The sequence below is a fragment of the Muntiacus reevesi genome, chromosome 3, assembly GCF_963930625.1.
Source record: "Muntiacus reevesi chromosome 3, mMunRee1.1, whole genome shotgun sequence".
NCBI classification, from domain to species: Eukaryota; Metazoa; Chordata; class Mammalia; order Artiodactyla; family Cervidae; genus Muntiacus; species Muntiacus reevesi.
Genome location: NC_089251.1, coordinates 244,338,987 through 244,355,471, shown reverse-complemented (window position 1 = coordinate 244,355,471; position 16,485 = coordinate 244,338,987). Strand labels below are relative to the sequence as shown.

General features: G+C 38.1%; 1 protein-coding gene and 1 pseudogene across 1 annotated transcript in view; both read right to left on the bottom strand.

Moving 5' to 3' along the window:
- Positions 1 to 16,485, bottom strand: part of MYO3B (myosin IIIB) — a 421,954-nt gene that overhangs the window by 60,492 nt on the left and 344,977 nt on the right. The window lies entirely within an intron of this gene.
- On the bottom strand, positions 13,103 to 13,845 carry LOC136163467 (small ribosomal subunit protein eS6 pseudogene; annotated as a pseudogene).

Sequence of the window (16,485 nt, the reverse complement as noted above, 5' to 3'; positions counted from 1 at the left end):
AACCCATGTGGAATCTTGGCTCCTGGCTGTGGAGTGTGGGCAAGGCACCTAACCTTTTGGAACAGCAGTTTCCTTATCTGTAAAATGGTGATATTTTGCTACTTTGTTCACAAAGATCCAATTTAAAAAAGATTAATTTTATCCAGAGTAACCCAAGGCTACCAAGCATAAAAGAAAGAGCTAAATAAAAAGGAAGACAGAAAACTAACTCAACTCTAACCCTTTAAACCAATTTTTTACACGCAATTTCTTTCCTTCAAACACCATTTTCATGCTCCTGTTACAGCAGCTGGGAGAAGTTGGTTTTCACCCCAAACTGGAAAACTCTTTTTCTTCAGCCAAGAACTTGTGTATGAGATCTAAATTTGATTTCACAATGTTTGAAACAATAGTTCTGGCAGCTCAGTACATTAATCTTGGCTCTTCCCTCTGGATCATACCCATGTCTGAGTCTCCTTAATCCTCTTCCAAATTAGTTAAATTAGGTTTAGGTGGATGAAGTATTTACTAAATACTCTCATCTTCAAATAATCCCCGTCACCTTATAATGAAAACATTGTTAAAAGAGCCAGATCGTGCAGGAAAAAAAAATTAGCAAAATAGTCTGAATTCTAGAATTTAGGGATTAAAAGAGCAAAATATTTTCCATGACTTTCAGTTTTCTATCACTCACAATTCAAAACTTGAAGTTTCAGATGATAACCCAGTTTGGTTTTATAGAGTCTCTCTCTTTCAAGGTTCTAGGAAGGAAATGACTCCTCTGCTTATAGGTTAACACACAATTCAAGTGCAGCTTCATAACTTCCAGTGAAATATCCTTCAGAGGCTGTTGGTGATGAAACATGTATCTTCTTATATAACCATTTTTACCTAAGACATCAACCACATTAGTAAAGAGAAGAACATATTACTTGAATATTACTGGAAGTTGCATTTTTTTGTGGGGAATGTAAAAGTGAGACATTGACTTTAGCTAACTTTTGGAAAGATGGGCGAACAGCCATCAGAGAAAACTAAATACAGACAAAAGGAAACAAAACTGGCAGGTTAATATTCCTTGGAATGATATTCAGGTCCCAGCTAATGGGAAAGTATAGGTATGATGATTAACAAACAGAAAAATGACTTTTGCAATTTTATGAATCACTAGTATTTTAAGCTTTTTTTTCCCCTCTCCTCCAACATCCTTCACCACCAAGGTTGAAAGAGAAAATGACAGACTGGATGTCTAAAAATATCTGTGGATATTAAATACCACCTTATCTAATAGGACACACATGCCACTGACTTCATTTTTGTAGGCCTTGTCCCCGGCAATCCAACTTTTCAAAGAAACAGTTGGCTTCATCGGCTCTAGTATCATGACCAGATTCCTACGATAGTAACTGCATTCTGGAATCGAAATATCAAAGTATTTTGGTCCATAAAATTTTCACAGCCTCCATTTATGCCTTAACCTTAATACTCCGAGATCCAACTGAAACACATTGTTGAGAGTCACTGAAATCTCACTGACAAGTAAAGGTATCTTAGGGACGAAAGCCTGTACCTTTGCAAATGTAGGGAGGCAGATCACGTAATCAAACCTGGGAGCTGGATGTTTCAAAGAGCTATGGTTCTCATCTCTTTATTGAGCACAAAAAGATCCAAACAAAGTCACACAAGAGCTAAACCAATGCCATCTGTGTGGAAATCATATTTTAAACACAAACAAAATCAAATGCTCCATATGCCACCACTCCTGAACATTTGCCAGAATGTTTCTGAGTATTTATTGTTAGAGTGTCAGTGTGGTCAAGTGAAGAAAACAAAACAAAACAAACAAACCCAACAGGAAGTCCCCTGAACTCCTCCAGGGCCTTCTTCCACACTCTGCCCACTATCACCATGCATGTCATGTGTCCTGTTTGGGGATGCTGTACTCTTCCTGCCTCTGCCTCTGTCCCTTCTTTAGAAGAAGGGACATGTAAAATTATGAGGCTTTAGGAATTTTACAAAGCCAGTTTTCAGCCTCTGCCATGTCCTGACACATACAGAAAAAGAATACTATTTGTGTTGTGCAAACAGAAGCACTCCTTTTTACCTGGTTGGACCCTACTGCTTCAATATCTTGGCACAAACATAACTCTCCCACAACACACCAGTGTACAGTGTACTGCAGCACATCAATTGAAGACCTATTGCAAAGTGCATTTAACTAGGTGATGCTAATACTGTCGCTTTAAAAAGTTACTAAATGGAATATGAAATCTGTATTTGGAAGCACATAAAAATGTGCATGACTCTTCATCATTCCATTCCTAAATCTCACTGAGCTTTCCACAGTTTAGATCTGTGTTAAGACTACTTAAGACCCTAATTTCCAAACGCTTGTAATTATTTCTGTTCCCCATAAGCAGCAGTAAAAGGTGTAGCTTTCTTCACAGTGACATTCACTTTGCGACTCTGGCTCTGTGTTGTTCTTTTCCGTTGGACTTTCTGCCTGGAGGCATCTCAGCATCCACTCAGCAAGTCAAGTCATTCCTTCCAACTTCAGCTAAAGGCCCCAAACAAAACATCTTATGCTGAAGTGAAGCTCAGTGATTTATTCTTCACTGCTCTGATTGGATCTGTATCCTGTTAACTTTCTTAAACCTTTCATTACATGATTTTATACGAACTAAGCAATGTCATACTTCCAGGTCCAAAGAGTTTCAAATATTTCTATAAGTCCCTTTCTTTGAATCTCCCACAATCTTCACTAGCATCACCTAAAATTCATTGGTAGGGGAGAAATTTAACATTTTCAATTGAGGAACTTAGAGAAATTTACAAGGATCTTCCTGAAATTCTTATTAATTTCATTAATACTCATCTAGTTTTTATTTTGGCATCAGGATGACAGTTTCAGTAGAAATATATTATAATAATTATTGTTGTCATTCAGTTGCTAAGTCCTGTCCAACTCTTTGTGACCCCATGAACTGTGTAGCCCACCATCCTCTATCTTCCACTACCTCCTGGTGCTTGCTCACACTCATGTCCATTGAGTTAGTGATGCTATCTAACCATCTTGTATGCTATCTAACCATATAAATATATAATAGTAATATAATAATAAGTTTATAACTAAACATCAGGTTAATAACTGAAATCATTCCCTCTTCATCCTGCATTGCATCATTTTATTTTTGCTCTTAGAGTCTCTGGAAAGACAACATTCTCTTCATGACAATGAATGCAGTTCAAATTTTTGTTTTAACTGAAGGTTGCTTGCAAAAATTCTATAATCTGTTTCCTACAGGCTACTGGGTTGAGTTCTCATTTAAAAATATGACAATATTAAAGGTTAGATGGCTGACAAATATCCATGCTAAAGTTCTAAGGCTCTTAAGTGTGTGACTAAGGCAGAGAAGGCTGCATTTCTTCATCAGGTCACTGCCCTCCTCTCAAACCTGGACTCAATCATGCTGAGATGTGAGGACCGCATGCACTCTACTAATCTTCCTGACTTCTAGGAGGTACCAGTAAGACAGCAGGACACTAATCAGAAACATCTGAGCTTCAGAATTATACAGAGAGGATTTACGTACTGAGAATGAGACCCTTTTCAAAATGCCAAACCCATTCACACTTGGTGTATAATTTTTAAAAAATTGAGCTTTCTTTTGCTGGCATGATCTGATAACACCATAGATTCCCATACTTTGATTAAGTTTGGTGCAGATAACGTTAATGCTGTGGAAAAAATTAAGATTTTTCTCACTAGCCACTCATAGCTTTCTCCATAAGATGGGTAATAATATTTAGTTTCCGGGATAAGCAGGACTTAGAAAAATTCAAATGATAGAATTCTAACCATAATGCATATTCAAAATGAGCCTAAAATGTAAGCTTTATTTTCTTTAGTTGTCTATACAATTTACATGGTAAAAATTCTCAAGTATTACAATCAGTAAAATAATGCCATAGCCATTTTCTAAAGCTCATTTTTTTCATTAGATACCATGTTATGCACGTAAACTGAATTTTCTATTCAAAGTCCTTCTAACTCAGCAGCATTACTTCATCCTTCCCTTTGTAGCATAAACAGTGAAGAACAAGTCTCTTAACCTATTTTAGATACTTTCTTACATTAAGTGATTTAAGCATATTCTGTTGGGAATTTCTGAGAAAATAATACAACCTGCAGAAGTTTCTATTTCAACATATTTCCATCATTAAAATCCAAGAGTATTTTAATGTGCTATAACCTGCTGATATGAAGTCCAAAATATTTCAAGTTGTCTTCACTGATTACTCTAGTCAAATTCTTTTGCAACAAAGGTTAGGGGATTTTTCAGGTGTGTTATGGGAAAAGTGTTTGAGCAGAGGAGGAGAAAAGACTTTAAAGTAAGCTACACCCTCCTTTCAGCAGGGCCTGAGATCATCTCTCCAGACTATGCAAATTTATCTAAAATGATTATGCTTGTCAATCAGATGACCCAGTTTAGTTTCTCTCTCAAAGCACTGCATAAGCTAAATAAACCACTGAGCAACCTGATTTGGCCTACCTTGCTCCCTACAGATTTTTCCAAGGCTCACTACTAATCTCTTTCTCCAGCCTTGTTTGGAGACCACATTCATTTTCAGCTGATTTGTACAAGAAAGAAAAGATAAGAATGGAAAGACAGACAAACAGAAAGAAATCTCATCCCTAAAGTCTCCCACTGTTCTTGACAGATGGCTGTGTCCTGTTTCCTAAGCTCTAGTCTGTGGTTACCAACGTTGACCAGAAATATTTACAAGATGAGACTAAAATGTAAGATGTTCTTTGAGACAAAACTCATTTTCCCCTAAAGTGTCTACCCACCTGAATTAATTTATCATTTAATAAACATTTATACAGCACCTACTGTGTGCTAGATACCATGTCAAGCACTTTCTCGTTTCTCATCTATCAAAATTCTCAGAATGACCAAGAATTAACATCATTGGGTTCTTTTTTGTACTTCAATACAACTAGCCACAGAATAGTATAAATTGCTTCCATTTCCAGTTTTTTAAGAAATCTCCACACTGTTTTCCATAGTGGCTGTACTAGTTTGCATTCCCACCAACAGTGTAAGAGGGTTCCCTTTTCTCCACACCCTCTCCAGCATTTATTGCTTGTAGACTTTTGGATAGCAGCCATCCTGACTGGCGTGTAATGGTACCTCTTTGTGGTTTTGATTTGCATTTCTCTGATAATGAGTGATGTTGAGCATCTTTTCATGTGTTTGTTAGCCATCTGTATGTCTTCTTTGGAGAAATGTCTGTTTAGTTCTTTGGCCCATTTTTTTGGTTGGGTCATTTATTTTTCTGGAATTGAGCTGCAGGAATTGCTTGTATATTTTTGAGATTAATCCTTTGTCTGTTGCTTCATTTGCTATTATTTTCTCCCAATCTGAGGACTGTAAGTTTCATTAGGTCCCATTTGTTTATTTTTGCTTTTATTTCCAATACTCTGGGAGGTGGGTCATAGAGGATCCTGCTGTGATTTATGTCAGAGAGTGTTTTGCCTATGTTCTCCTCTAGGAGTTTTATAGTTTCTGGTCTTACATTTAGATCGTTAATCCATTTTGAGTTTATTTTTGTGTATGGTGTTAGAAAGTGTTCTAGTTTCATTCTTTTACAAGTGGTTGACCAGTTTTCCCAGCACCACTTGTTAAAGAGGTTGTCTTTTTTCCATTGTATATCCTTGCCTCCTTTGTCAAAGATAAGGTGTCCATAGGTTCGTGGATTTATCTCTGGGCTTTCTACTCTGTTCCATTGATCTATATTTCTGTCTTTGTGCCAGTACCATACTGTCTTGATGACTGTGGCTTTGTAGTATAGTCTGAAGTCAGGCAGGTTGATTCCTCCAGTTCCATTCTTCTTTCTCAAGATTACTTTGGCTACTCGAGGTTTTTTGTATTTCCATACAAATTGTGAAATTATTTGTTCTAGTTCTGTGAAAAATAGCGTTGGTAGCTTGATAGGGATTGCGTTGAATCTATAGATTGCTTTAGGTAGTGTAGTCATTTTGAAAATATTGATTCTTCCAATCCATGAACACGGTATATTTCTCATCTGTTTGTGTTCTCTTTGATTTCTTTCATCAGTGTTTTATAGTTTTCTATGTATAGGTCTTTTGTTTCTTTAGGTAGATATACTCCTAAGTATTTTATTCTTTTTGTTGCAATGGTGAATGGTATTGTTTCCTTAATTTCTCTTTCTGTTTTCTCATTGTTAGTGTATGGGAATGCAAGGGATTTCTGTGTGTTAATTTTATAACCTGCAACTTTACTATATTCGTTGATTAGCTCTAGTAATTTTCTGGTAGAGTCTTTAGGGTTTTCTATGTAGAGGATCATGTCACTCGCAAACAGCGAGAGTTTCACTTCTTCTTTTCCTATCTGGATTCCTTTTACTTCTTTTTCTGCTTTGATTGCTGTGGCCAAAGCTTCCAAAACTATGTTGAATAGTAGTGGTGAGAGTGGGCACCCTTGTCTTGTTCCTGATTTCAGGGGAAATGCTTTCAGTTTTTCACCATTGAGGGTAATGCTTGCTGTGGGTTTGTCATATGACCCAACAATCCCACTTCTGGGCATACACACTGAGGAAACCAGATCTGAAAGAGACACATGCACCCTAATGTTCATCACAGCACTGTTTATAATAGCCAGGACATGGAAGCAACCTAGATGCCCATCAGCAGATGAATGGATAAGGAAGCTGTGGTACATATACACCATGGAATATTACTCAACCATTAAAAAGAATTCATTTGAATCAGTTCTAATGAGATGGATGAAACTGGAGCCCATTATACAGAGTGAAGTAAGCCAGAAAGATAAAGACCATTACAGTATACTAACACATATATATGGAATTTAGAAAGATGGTAATGATAACCCTATATGCAAAACAGAAAAAGAGACACAGATGTACAGAACAGACTTTTGGACTCTGTGGGAGAAGGCGAAGGTGGGATGTTTTGAGAGAACAGCATTGAAACGTATATTATCTATGGTGAAACAGATCACCAGTCCAGGCTGGAGGCATGAGACAAGCGCTCAGGCCTGGTGCACTGGGAAGACCCAGAGGGATCGGGTAGAGAGGGAAGTGGGAGGGGGGATAGGGATGGGGAATATATGTAAAACCATAGCTGATTCATGTCAATGTATGACAAAAACCACTACGATATTGTAAAGTAATTAGCCTCCAACTAATAAAAATAAATAGAAACAAAATTGCTTCCAAAATGTTTGTCCAATTATGTACAGAGAATAAGTTTATGGCACAGGTGTTTCTGAGTCAAATGATATATTGGCAGATTTGTCCTCAAAGTAGGGTGTTGCCCGACACAAACAATACTATGAGTGCCCTTGTTTCCTTGTTTTCCTGACAGCCCAGGTATTATCTTTAAAAAAAAAAATCATAGCTTGGGGCTACCCTGGTGGCTCAGATTGTAAAGAATCTGCTTGCAATGTGGGGACCTGGGTCTGATCCCTGGGTCAAGAAGATCTGATGGAGAAGGGAAGGGCAACCCACTCCAGTATTCTTGCCTGGAGAATTGCATGGACAGAGGAGCCTGGCAGGCTACAGTCCATGGGGTTATAGAGTCAGATACAGATGAATGACTAACACTTTCATTTTCACTTGTAAAGCAAAAAAGAAATTTTCATTTTTTTGGCATTAAATTTGAAGTTGAACATTTGCATAGAGTCCTAGGTCATTTGTATTTTTTTTTTTTTTTCCTTTTATGAACTTCCCTTTTAAAGCTCCTGATCAATTCTTTCTAAAGGGGTGTTTTTTTTTTCCTTCAGTTTGAGGTGCTGATGGGCAGTTTGAGTGTATAAATCCTACTATTAATACTAGGATAGAGGCTCTGGTCATTTCAGTGGATATTAAAGGAAAAGGAGACCTAGAGAATTGAAATACTCAAGAAAAACTGCAGCAGAACCTTGGCTAATGTGATAATGAAATCAATTCTCCCAAGCTATCATAAACACTTTGTAATATAATTTTAATAGTTATATATTATTCCATAATATATGGGTTTCATTAGTGCCTGCAATGCAGGAGACCTGGATTTGATCCCTGGGTCAGGAAGATCCCTTGGAGAAGGGAATGGCTACCCACTCCAGTATTCTTGTCTGAAGAATTCTATGGACAGAGGAGCCTGGTAGGCTATAGTCCATGGGGTATAGTGGTATCAAATTTATTTAATTGTTCTCATAACTTTTTCTAGACTTTAAAAAGGCAGATTATGAGTAAATTATTGGGATAAAGGATCTGACCATTTTTAGAAGTCCCTCAATATACACTGAAAAATATTTCTGCATAAAAATTGTTCCTTTATACTTCTACCAGCATTCTAAAAGTGTGTCTTTTCCATTGCTCTCATTTCTAGACTCTACCATAATAAGTAGCTTCACTTTGTTTAAACAAACTGTTTCCACAAAACACACTTGAATATCTGTCTTAGAATTTTATTTGTTGTTATTGTTCAGTCTCTAAGTTCTGTCCAGCTCTTTGCGACCCCATGGACTGCAGCACACCAGGCTCCCCTGTCCTTCACTATCTCCCAGAGTTTGCTCAGATTCATGTCCATTGAATTGGTTATGCTATTAAACCGTCTTATTCTTTTCCATCCTCTTCTCCATTTGCCTTCAATCTTTCCCAGCATCAGAGTCTTTTTGAATGAATTGGCTCTTTGCATCAAGTGGCCAAAGTATTGGAGCTTCAGCTTCAGCATCAGCCCTTCCGATAAATATTCAGGGTTGACTTCCTTAAGGATTGACTAGTTTGATCTTCCTGCAGTTCAAGGGACTCTCAAGAGTCTTCTCCTACACCACATTTCAAAAGCATCAATTCTTTGGCACTCAAGGTCCAACTCTCACATCCATACATGACTAATGGAAAAACTATAGCTTTGATACTAGATGGACCTTTGTTAGCAAAGTGATATCTCTGCTTTTTAATATGCTGTCTAGGTTTGTTATAGCTTTCCTTCCAAGGAGCAAGCTGAATTTTATAACCATCTCTTATAAGTGGCCTCTTTCTTGCAGGCCTTGATATTCCATAAAGAGAGATCCAAGGCTAAATCTGATCATTAAGGAGGGACAATTTGATTCATATGACTTGAAAATTCCCCAGTTCAGAAACCAGCATGAAACTATGTCCTTAGCATATGCCTGAGATGATTAAAGTCTATCTTGCGTAGGTACTACTAGTTGTCTACTCAACATTCATTCTTGCTTGTTTCTTTCCCAAAAGAATGTTTTTTCATAGGGGCAACAAGCTGATTAACTCAAATTTCTTTTAGGTTCTCCTGCAGATAAAGGAGGGCCCTGAGAAGTAAACAAAAGGCATTTCATAGGGCCTCCAGGGAAATCCTTTTTGTCCTTTCAAAAAGAATGCAGCCATGATGGCTGTAGCTCTAGCAGCCATCTTGAGATCATAAAAAAAAAAAGGCAAGAGAATTGCAGAGGCATGGCCTTGCCTGACATTCTTGATCTCAGTCAATATAAAAAACTGCCTACCCCCAGAGTTCTGGTGGCATGAAGAAAATGCACATTTATCTGTTGAAGTCACTGTATTCCAGTCTGTTTATTTAAATAGAGAACAATTCCTAACTAAGGCACTGTTTTAAAAAATATATCCCAGAGAAGTGTTTTCACTTTTCATCTGTCAAAGAGAGTGTGAACTATTTATTAGGAACTGAAGTTATATTGGGTACTTTTAAGTGGTACAGCATTTCTTCCCAGCATATCCATTCTCCATTTATTTCTACCACATTTTCTGACCCAGAAACTGACCTGTATGGAGTACTTTGGCTTCCCAGTGGCTTGGCCAATAAGGAATCCTAACAGGACATCAGAAGGAAGGAAGAAAGTGAACAGGGAGAGATAAAATACTTTCTCCTATTCCACAGCTCCCTTCCTGTCAGGTTGTTGTGTGTTGACTATATTGTTTTTTTAAATTTTTAATTGAAGGGTAATTACAATATTGTGTTGGTTTCTGCCATACATCAACATAGATCAGTCATAGGTGTTTATATATATTTATATATCTCCCCTCCATCTTGAGCCTTCCTCCCACCTCCCATCCCATCCCACCCCTCTAGGTTGTCACAGAGCCCTGCTTTGAGTTCTGTGAGTCATATAGCAAATTCCACTGGGCTTCCCAGGTGGCGCAAGCAGTAAAGAATCACCTGCCATTGCAAGAGACTTGAGAGATGTGGGTTCAATCCCTGGGTCGGGAAGATCTCCTGGAGAAGGGAATAGCAACCCATTCCAGTATTCTTGCCTAGAGAATCCCATGGACAGAGGAGCCTGGTGAGCTATAGTCCAGAGAGTCACAAAGAGTTGCACACAACTAAGGCGACTTCACATGCACCTATTTTACATGTTAGTATATGTTTCCATGCTACTCTCCATTAGTTCTACCCTCTTCTTCCTACCTGCTGCCCCCGCCACCCCACCGTGTCCATAAGGCTGTTCTCTATGTCTGCATCTCTATTGCTGTCCTGCAAACAGTACCTTCAGTACCATCTTTCTAGATTCCATATATATGTATTAATATATGATATTTGTTTTTCTCTTTCTGACTTACTTCACTCTGTATAATAGGCTCTAGGTTTATCCACCTCATTAGCACTGACTCAAATGCATTCCTTTTTGTGGTTAAATTAATATTCCATTGTATATATGTGCCACAGCTTCTTTATCCATTCATCTGTCAATGGACATCTAGGTTGCTTCCATGTCCTAGCTATTGTATGCAGTGCTGTAATGAACCTTGGCATACAAGTGTCTTTTCAGTCTTGGTCTTCTTGGGGTATATGTCCAGGAGTGGGAATGTTGGGTCATATGGTTGTTTTATTCCTAGTTTTTAAAGAAATTTCTATGCTGTCTTCCATAGTGGCTGTATCAATTTACATTCCCACCAAAAGTGCAAGAGGGTTCCCTTTTCTCCACACCATCTCCAGCATTTATTGTTTGTAAATTTTTTGATGATGGCCATTCTGACTGGTGTGAGGTGATATCTCATTATAGTTTTGATTTGCATTTCTCTAATAATGAGTGATATTGAGCATTTTTTCATGTGTTTATTAGCCATGTGTATGTCTTCTGTGGAGAAATGTCTGTTTAAGTCTTTTGCCCACTTTTTAATTGGGTTGTTTGTTTTTCTGGTATTGAGTTGCGTAAGCTGCTTGTATATTTTGGAAATTAATCCTTTGTCAGTTGCTTCATTTGCTATTATTTTCTCCCATTCTGAGGGTTGTCTTTTCACCTTGTTTATAGTTTCCTTTGCTGTACGGAAGTTTTTAAGTTTAATTAGGTCCCACTTGTTTATTTTTGTTTTTATTTCCATTACTCCAGGAGGTGGGTCATAGAGGATCTTGCTGTGATTTATGTCATAGAGTGTTCTGCCTATGTTTTCCTCTAAGAGTTTTATCGTTTCCAGTCTTACATTTTGGTGTTTAATCCATTTTGAGTTTATCTTTGTATATGGTAATTAGGAGGTGTTCCAATTTCATTCTTATACATGTAGCTGACCAGTTTCCCCAGCACCACTTATTAAAGAGACTATCTTTGCCCTATTGTATATTCTTGCCTCATTTGTCAAAGATATGGTGCCCATAGGTGCATGCGTTAATCTATGGGTTTTCTATCTTGTTCCATTGGTCTATATTTCTGTTTTCATGCCAGTACCATACTGTGTTGACTGTGTTCTTGACTGAAGGTCACCTGTCTTCTCAAGACCCCTCTACTCACACAGTTCTTTCCTTCTGGGTTCCAGATGCCATGTTCTTTCCTTACCTTTTAGGTACATATGCTAACAGCTCCGCTCTCACTAGCCCCCAGGGTACTATAGTATCCTATATAGTTTCCTTATATTCTATCCATAACCTTTTATTATAAAATAATCCCTTGATTTAACAATTCTCAATCTATCCTAATTTGACTGTACAATCTATTTCCTGCTGGGATTCTGCCTGATATGTTACTTATTATACACATACATGCATATATCCATATATATATATATATATATATATATATATATATATATATACACACGCACTTATATATACACACATATGTTTAGACTCATACCTGCAGGCCTCTGTGTCAAGGTAAAGAACACTAGTTGTAATAGGATAGGCAAGAAAACAGTGTTAGGTGGTGAGTAGACTCAAAGGAAGTATGTAAAATGTTACAATAGTTAATCACAATCATTTTCTGAAAAATATTTTCTAAAATGCAGACATTGCAATCATTTTACTAGCTGAGGGGAAGATGTCAAGAATCTGTCAACACACATACCTCATTACCAACTCAGATATCTTCTCTTTACAGAATTATATAACTTCTAGGGAATTCTGGCATGACTTGATCCAATCTACTCACTTTTTAGTGAGGGCTAACCGACTGCCTAAAATCAAGTCAAATACCTAGTCTCTAGACATTTGACCAGGTTTGTTGTTATAATTTTGGGATTTTATGAGGTTTTGTTTTATCTTTATCTTGATTTTTTTTCTAAATTCTATCTAGTTACTATTTAGCCTTTGATGAAAGAGAAAAACCAACAGCAGTTTTAGAACTCTAAAATACAACATATGAGATTCTTGGGACCATTAATATTTTTACAAAATTAGTGGCCTAAGAAGTCAAAGCAGGGTAGCATCTAAGTTCAGACTGATATTAATGAGAACCAAGAAGAAACTGCTTTCAAGGAGAGCATAAATACTAATATATGTTGTGTATAAATTATCTGAGCATTTACAAGTGGCTCAGAAAATATTAACCCCATTTTGTAGGGAGTTCAAAGTAAAATACAAAATAATTTTATCTCAGTCTTTAAGTTCCAATTTTCAGTCTAGAATTCTAAGAATTCTCCTTCTCTATAAAGCATGGAAAATTGAACAATAGCTAAGTAATATTTTTTAATTAAAAAAAGAGTTAAGGTGATGGAGAAATAAATGGGGTTCAATATTTTAGAAAGAATTCTGAGGTTTTTAAAAAAATTTTTTAAGGGATCAGTGTTTTTTATTTTATTTATTTATTTATTTATTTTTTGGGTCTTATTTATTTGTTGCTCTTAGAACATCTCATTTTTGACTGGACTCAGACATAGAAGCTCTCAGAGAGGACAGCCTCCGTCTCTTGGCAATCTGTTCCTGTCGTTTTTCTTTGGCCTCCTTCATTCTCTTGGCCAAAGTTTAGCATATTCTGCAGCCTCTTCTTTATTTTTCTTAGTACGCTGTTTCTTCAGAGCAATACGCCAGCGTTTGTGTTGCAGAACTCGTGGAGTCAGGAGGCGCTGAATCTTGGGTGCTTTAGTCCTAGGTTTCTTACCGTCTTTGTTTAGGGGCTTTTGCACAACATACTGGCGGACATCATCTTCTTTAGAGAGATTGAAAAGTTTGCGGATTCTGCTGGCTCTTTTGGGACCCAGGCGACGAGGCACTGTAGAATCAGTGAGTCCAGGAATATCCTTCTCCCCTTTTTGCACGATGACCAAATTGAGAACACTCAGATTGGCATCCACAGTGCAACCCCGTACAGATTTGCACTTTCTCTCTCCAGTCCTCCTTGGTCTGTAACAGGAATGCCCCTTACTCAGTAGCAGGCGAACTCGGCCATGGGTCAAGACACCCTGCTTCATGGGGAAACCCTGCTTATCGTTCCCGCCACTGATTCGGACCACATAACCCTTTCATTCTTCACCCAGAGCGTCAGCAGCAACTTTTGTGGCCATACACTTCTCGTAGAAGGTATGAAGTTTTCGTTCATTGTTCACTTCAATGAGCTTCTGGCAGCCAGTGGCCGGGAAAGAGATGTTCAGCTTCATTTTGAAGTGGCCGACAGCCTCTGAGGCACCACGAGAAAGAGCGTTTTTTTAATGAAGAAGGAAACTACTATAGCAACCTGCCTTGGCATTTTTGAGAATTAGGTAGCTCTATCTTCTTCGGATAGCTTGTGTGTCTTCTAGTCCCAAGGCCTTAGATTTTGGCATTAATAATGTCTTGGATGTGGTCATAGCTTTTAAAGGTTATTTGATGAATTACAGAATGAACGGCCCCAAAGAGAAGTCTCACTAAGAAAGCTATAACAATCTACAAATAGTTGAAGAACTAAACCCGGAAAAAGAAGTAACCTTTTTTTCCCTTGTTCAGTTATTGGGAAATAGGAAGAGAAGTCCTTCTATCAAGCTTTCTAACTATAAAATTGATAGTCTTCAAAGTTAGTCAGCTACTCTCACCAGTACACATTCTTAAACTGGGATGTAGACCTTGATGGGACTATGAAGATGTTTGGGAGGAGCCTGGCATTATGCACAAATAGTATAGCCATGCATTTGCCCATTTTTCTGGAGTTAGGGGATGTGGATTACATTAGTTTCTCAGAGGGGCTCTGGATATAAAAAGGTCGGCAAAAGAATGTGTGAAATCAGCCTGCATGACCATTTGTCAGGAGTGCTACAGAGAAGCTAATCACTCTAAGCTCAGTGTTTATAATTCAATGGTTAAAGATAATGTAAGCAGAACTTTAATGCTAACCACTCAGTCATTATTTATAGGTTGTCCTTCAGATGTGTTAATTTGCTTTGAGTGGTGGGTTGGAGGGAGCATCTATTTTAACTTCCCCTTTATGGGGCAAGATAATGTGATGTACTTTTTCTCAATGCTTTCCCACAGTTTGTTTGGTAGAAGCTGCAACACAGAAGTGGGTTCACCATTAATAAACTGAATGAGAGGATGCAGTCTAGAACAAAGAATGGCAGCCCACAACAGATGAGAAGAGCCTGGTCCCCAGATGGCAACCCAAGTTGAAAATCAGAGCACAGAGTGCAAGTGTGAGGCTGGGAGCTGAACTGCTCTGGGCATGGATAAATATAGCAGTGAAGGACAAACAGAACAGACACTTTGTAATTTGACCCTTGGAGATCTGGAAAGGATCCTTGGATGCTCTGTCTCCGACTCATACCCCAAACATTCAGACCCTGGGTAATGAATTAGAATGCAAACTGTCCTTTTGGAGGACAAATCAGTTAAGAAATGAAACAATCCTCAAGTTCTTTGCACTTATCTGATTTCTACACAAAGGCAGAATTTGGCATTTAAAGCCCACTGGGAGAGCCCAGCCATTGTATCCTGGCATCAGAACTTCTCCTTTGAAATTAGGATAGTGTGTAACTCATCCCTCAAGAGCTTTGTAGATCTCTTGCATTTGTTTCTGGGGCCTGTTTGAGTTTGTTCTTTTAAAGAGGCTGCTTAGAGAAATTCCTGGCACCAATGTAATGAAAAGGGATATCATTAATTTCTTCCTTTAAAAAGGAAGGGTCCCTTTGGGACCACTGATGGCCATGTATATTAGGTTAGACAAATCCAGCCTAATATCTGGGTAGACTGGCTGTTCTAATTGCTGACTTCCAAGCAGCCTAACGGACCTTCCGCATAGTGGAGAACAAAAATGGGATTTTGAGTCAGAGGGAGCTCTCAAAATCCTTTATACCATTTAGGTGTATTAATAAAACATAATTCCTTCCCAATACACAAACTGCCAGACAATGAAAATATCAACCAATTAGTCCAATTTTTTAAAAATGTGGTAAAGTTTCAAGGTGATAAACTCTTACAACTTGTGGTAGCAATGGGAAAAAACCAAGTGCAGTTTGTAGAAATCAGCACACTCTGTAAGACATGACAATTTGAACAGAAGGAAGGAAGGAGTTGTTAACTTGAAATTAAGTACTTTCAGAAGGATTCTCTGAGGAGTGGGAAAATGCAGTGGCAATAGCTAAACATTTATTAGGTGCTTTATACATGTCAGGCTCTATCTTCATGCATTGAGCCCATAATCTGGAGTGAAACTATGGTATTTAGGATGCATACTTAGGGGGTGACCTCTAGGGAGGAGGAGAATCATAATCAGGAAAGGGTATCAGAAGGCTTCTGAGGTACTGGCAAGTTCTGTTTTCTGATCTCAGGTATAATTGTATAGAGACTTCATAATAATTCATTATGCTGTCCATCTCTTTTATAAACCTGTTTTCCTTTTTTTCTGTCAGCATGTTACATTTCAGAATTTTAAAAGGTGTTTGATGTCTCAGTGGGTAAAGAATCTGTCTGCATTGCAGGAGACACAGGTTCAATTCCTGGTTTGGGAAGATCCCCTGGAAGAAGAAATGACAACCCATTCCAGTATTCTTGCCTGAAAAATGCCATGGACAGAGGAGTCTGGTGGGCTACAGTCCAAGGTTGCAAAGAGTCAGACACAACTGAGCAACTAAGCATTCACACACATTAAAACAACCACAATCTTATATCTGTCATGAGAGAGCCTTTCCTGGTGTGAAAAGGGAACAGGCAGAGGGCCAGAGACATCCTTCTCCATTCTGTCTGGTCAGTTCCTGATCCCCTTCAGTTCTCAGCTTTGATGTCAGCCCACTGACCCTTCTCTGCTCCCACAAGATCACAAGGGTATCCCT